Below are 5764 nucleotides of genomic sequence, written 5' to 3'. Positions count from 1 at the left end.
GCCCACCCACCCCCGCCCCGCCCGCCGGCTGCCGCCCCCTCGGGCGCTCGCCTCCCCCTCTCCGCGGGCCTCGGACCCCGAGGCCGCGCGGAGCCGCGTAGGGATACGGCGGCGGGAGCACGCGGTGCCGCAGCCCTTCCCTGCGCCCCCGCCACCCCCTCCACCCCGCCGGCTCCGCTCCACCGAAATTCCCCTCCTAGGGCCAATAGCTCACATTTCCGGCTTCCTCCTCATTGTACTGGGTCATTTTCGTTTAAGCGTCAATATTTGTCCTTAGTGATTAAAGTTTGTATCCAATTTTATTTTTGAAAGCAGGGGTGGTGGTGGTAGTGGGAAGAGTGGGAGTGCAGGGAGAGGATGCGAGAGGGCAGGAAATGGAGGAGGTAGAGGCGAGGCACTACTTTTCCGGGTCGGCCCTGCAGGCCAGTGTCTGGCATTTCTGAGCCAGCGGGAAAATTGTGCCCTTTGTAGGTAATAGTCTAGCGCAGCTTTGGATAAGGGGGGAGAGAAGGCCCACCGCTGGCGTGTGTGCGGGGGTGTCCTTTACTTCGGGGGAGGAGGGTGTGGGAGAGCTTTGGGAGCGATGAGATGATGAGGAGGAAGTGGGCAGAGGAGCGCGGGGCCAAACAGGGGTTACTTACTCGATTCCTGAGGCCTGGGCGGCGGCGAGCTCCGAGCTCCGGCGCCGCGGGGAAACCGGGCCTGGGGCTCCGGGTGCTGCTGCGGCAGGCCGGGGCCGCTCAGTAGTGGGCGCCTCTGATGGCCTTCCGAAATGAGAGGTGCCCAGAGAGAAAACAGTACCAAACAATCTCGAAATAAATCAGGTAACACATGCTATATACGTGTGTCTCTTCCTTTTGCTTCTCTCCTGCTCCAGACCGTCGCTCACGCGCGGGGTGACTCGATGTCGTTTTCTCCTCGCCGCTCCAGCCTCAGCTTCTAATCCGAATTGGAAGCGGGTAGCTGCGAGCGATCACCCTGGAAATATTTTCGTTTTGCTTGTTGACATTGGAGGGAAAATAAGGGTGGGCGTCTATTTCTTTCCGGTTTTTTTTTTTAAGCCTTCCTATTTTCACTCCCTTTTTTTCTTTCCGTTTCTTAAATGCTTTTATTTTGTGCGGGCCTCATTCCTGAAATAACAGTATACTGAAGCCAGCTCTTGCCAACCCTGAGTGCTGCTGGAAAGCACCGGGGAGCCTTGGGAACGTGGATCCCACAGTCCCAGCTTCTTGGGCTTTGGAACTGGGAAGGTTCGGTTGGAGGTTGAAGTGAATGGGGAAATTGCGAATCGGGGGCTTTAAAAGGATCCCGTGGCCAGGGGCAGGGCTAAGGCCCAGCATTTCCCAGGGATTGGAATTTAGTGGGGAGCACATTGATCAAAGGCTGTTTCATCCCACATGGGCACGAAACATACCACATTTTACGGAGGATGTAGCCCCAGAGAAGAGGGAGGTGGAGGAGAAGCATAAATGAAAAGCACCTTTTCCTTCCTCTAGAAGGTAAATAATTATAAAATGTAAGCATTTCTTCACTTTGATAAATTTTCATTAAGATATCTGGCAGATTTGGTATTTAAGAAAACGAAGGAAGGAAAATTGGTGCTTATGCTTGATGCTAAAGTTAAATTGTAACATAAAGAATGCGGCTGATGAATACTCAGGATAATAGGGGGTTATTCCATCCTCCCCACCCCCAGTCTTAAGAAAGAGAAAGAGAGAAAAGGTTGGGGGGGGTGGGAAACTGGAGAGAATAATAGATAATTACAAATAGCTAGTGAATTTTAAATATGCATCTATTAGGAATGCCACAAAGGAGCTTTGAATATTGGACTAACCTCAAATGTCCTTCCACTGTATGTATGTATCTTTTCCTATGTCTACATATCTTCTCACTTTAAAACAAACTGTATTTACATGTGGAAAAATTCAAGGGTTCCAGCAATCAGTGTTGATAGTGACATGGCCCCAAACATTGATTTCCAAGCTCTGGATTTCTCGCAGGGCCGGGTGAGCTAATGGGCTTTGCCTACCGGCTGGAGAGATCTGTGGGCCTTCCCCTTCCTACTCACTTTTCCTCCTCCCACTCTTCTCCCCTCTTCAGGCCCGTTCTTCCTACTTTTCCTCAACTCTCCTTCCTCCCTCCTCCCTCCTTCTCCCTTAGCTCCCCCCACCCTCCATTCCTCTGTCTCTCCATTCCTCCACCTACTCCTCCCAATTTCTCCCCCTACAGCCCCCCTTCTCACCACCACTTATAATGGCACACAGGGCTCCCTCTGAGGTGGACGGCCCGGTACGTTTTCGTAGTCGGTCTAGCGTGAAATGATTCGGTGTAACCGGATTCTTGGGAAAGGACAGGTTACGTAAACATTTACTGATGTGGAGTAACTATACTATTTGTACTCTGATATGCAGGAAGGAAAGTGTTGATTAACACAGAAGAAAAAAAAACGAAATTAGCTGATTGCATGCTCATAAGTGCAAGCTGTCATTGAACTGCTTTTAAAATAGACACAGCTGGGTGTTTGTGTTGAAAAATTTCTTGTGTTTTTGCTAATACTGAAATAAGCATGATTTTGTATACCAAACATTTTCAGATCATTAAAATTTGTAATCTGTGCTGGTTTTAAACACAAAGAAAAGAAACAGAATCATTTCGATGTAAAATTTGCTGATATTATATTAACTCAATCAGGTCTGTACAAATTGTGCATTGTGCCTCCTAAAATCTGTTTGATCAATTTAATACACAAAGTGCCAAACGTGGGTATTGTTTGTTAACATTGGACATTTTATTCAAATCCGAGCTCAGCAGCAAACTGGAGGAGCTTTCCTTCAATACACCACCAGCTCTGACTGATGAATTTTTAATGTTTTAAGGTGTTTCTTAGGTCAAATCTGAGCGTGCATTGTTTTGTAATCTTTATAAAATTTTAGCAGGTGGAAATAAGTTTTTCTTCTGTTTACTTTCAAACAACAAAAACTGGGGTTTGCTAATGAGCACTGTAATAATCTGATTTTATATGCTAGGAGCTCATATTGACTGGGAAAATGTTTTTCATTCAAATTAAGACTATGTTATATAGTTTAAGGATTGCATGAATGCAAGTCTCTCAAAATAGGATATTCTTATGGGCATAAATAGTATATAGTTTGATGTAATATTTAAAAATCTATTCTTCCTAATGACAAAAGTTATTTGTAATCTGGCAAAGAGTGAGTTTTAATTCCTTTTAATAATTTCAATTGCACTTTATGTCGAGATGGTGATATATATACACACACACACAAATATATGTGTGTGTGTATATATATGGATATATATATAGCTTGTTCAACAAAACATGCACTGTTTACTCAGCACCCCGTGTTTGTCTCGGCAATAGGTTTTTTAAAGAACTGCTACCAGCTGAAATGGAGGGGGAGGGGGGTCCTGGACAGAGTATTGTGCAAGTTGAAAGTCTCTGGATGGGGCTTTGTATATGCTACCAGCCAATTTGGGTGCAAATTGGATTTGAAGGCCTGCCTCTGTCCACCTCGGGCCTCTTCCCTAAGTACTTGAAGCCCAATCTTCAGCCCCACTCAGTCACCGTGATTACCTTCAGAAGACAGAGGGAATTCAGTTGTCTCAGACCTGAAACAAATTCTCTATCATTCTAATTTTTTTCTCATGATGGATCTAACCTTGATCTCTCACACAGACATCTACAAATGTGTACTATTAATGAATAAAAGCAGAAGTCAAAGGAAATGTAAGTTTCTGATATATATCACAGTAAACCTCTCTTGCTCTGTCTGCAGTCCCCCAGCTCCCCCAAAGAGGTCAGGCCCCGTAAACAGTGAGCAGTTCCAATGGAAGAATTGCTTAGGAAATGAATTAGATTATTCCTTCTGGAGTTTTAATTAATAACCAAGGCTACACAGCATACTTCCTCCGAGTAGGGAGCAGAACATTTCATTTTTCCATTTGGTGGTGTTATTTAAGTATTCTTTAGGGCCTCTTTCCTGTTTTCAGTGATCCGCCTCTTTTCTTCTTGCTAGCTGCTGGTTAAAGGAAGGTGGGCCCCATTTACCTAAAATCCACTCTGCTGTCCATTCCCTGGACAGGGTGTCCTTGGAGTGGCGCCCAGCGCCAAGCTCTAGCTAAAGTTCTCTTCCTGCAGATGCACAGAGAATTTCTGACCTTGTGACGTTTGGGAGTGAGGAGATCCCATACAGAGGCATCCAGGTATTTCCAGAGATCCTGTGGCAGGTGAGGTCTGCCCTCGCTGGAGCCAACTCGTCTATAATATCTTCCTAACAGCAGGTAATGGTGCTAACATTTAGTGATTAGAAGTTACTCTTTAGCATGTTGTATCCTTGTTCTGTGGGTTTTGGTTACAGGTTATACCATTAGGTTTGCGAGAACAGTAGTGAACTAAACTTCTCAGTAAGAGGTCTTCACACCAGGGAAGTGTTACTTTTCTGCAGCAGCCCTGCCTAGTCACTCATTAGGGAGCTGCAGGTTGTCAGCGGCTGCTCTCAGCGCGCGCACGCGCACCCTCAACGTCCCCGGGGGCGCGCACATTCGCGCGTGTGTGTACACACACACACACATACACACACACAGAGCACTAAAACTAAATTAAGAAGCCGATGATTAAGACAAGCGTCTACTAGGCCTGTCATTTCAGCATCCTTCCATCATAACATTGTGGCACCGGCAATTTTGCTTGAGAACCTCGAGTAAAAAAATCTATGGGAGAGCCTCGTCTATGAGAGTGGAAATGTTTAGCTTGTATAAGCTAGGGAGCCACTTTAAAAGCGAGAAAGTCCAAGGTGAAGAAGAGGAGCAGGAGGAGGAAGAAGACAAGGATGGGGAGAAGGCCTTGACAGAGACCCCTGGGACTCTCCAGGCAAGTCTCTGTGACGCTGCCAGGTGTTCCAGGCTCTCTGAAGCCGAGTAGGTACGCAGCCAAAAGAAAAGTCCCGTGATCTTCAGCAAAATGTGCATGGGAGAAGCTTTGTCCCGACATTAGCCAAGGGAGAGCCAGGCGTGGAAAGATCCATGATAAGATACAACCAGAGGGCCAAGGGACTTTAGTCTCTGGAAAAACTTCTCAGTCGAATACTCTGTACGTCTCTTGTAAACATTGTAAACATAATGTCCACTACTCTTTTACTTGTTTCGCGTTCTTTGCCAATGCCCTCCAGAGGGTGAGTAATTTGCTGAAGGACTTGAGTCCCTGATAGTGTGAGGGCAGACCTGTTCCGTTTTTAGACCTGATCCAGTTGTGAGAAATGGTCCCACACAGCCTGGGGAAGTGCCCCTGAGAGGCCAATTCCTATTTTTCCTCTAGTTACTCAAGGAAATGGTGTAGTCAGTCTTTCAAAGGAGATAGGGGAAGCTCCACAAACAACCACAACACAGCACAACAAAACAAAACAAAGAGCTGAAGGGGTGTTGGTGAACTAGAATGAAGGAGGCTAGAGCTCAGGTTCTTAGTTTTAACCCCCAACTCTATCCCATAAGGAAGAAAGTGAGACTTGGCAAAAGCTAGCCCACAAAACAATACTACCTCAGATTTTCCATCAGTGGGGGGGCACCAAAAGAGGAAAAAAGAAAATAACTGTATATATATATACACATATATACATATATACACATATATACATATATATACACATATATATACATATATACACACATATACACATATATATGCACACATATATATATATACACACACACACACATATATATATACACACACACATATATCAAGCTG

Source organism: Pongo pygmaeus, chromosome 15, assembly GCF_028885625.2.
Source record: "Pongo pygmaeus isolate AG05252 chromosome 15, NHGRI_mPonPyg2-v2.0_pri, whole genome shotgun sequence".
NCBI classification, from domain to species: Eukaryota; Metazoa; Chordata; class Mammalia; order Primates; family Hominidae; genus Pongo; species Pongo pygmaeus.
The sequence above is the reverse complement of the archived record's forward strand: the minus strand, read 5'-3'. Positions refer to the sequence as shown.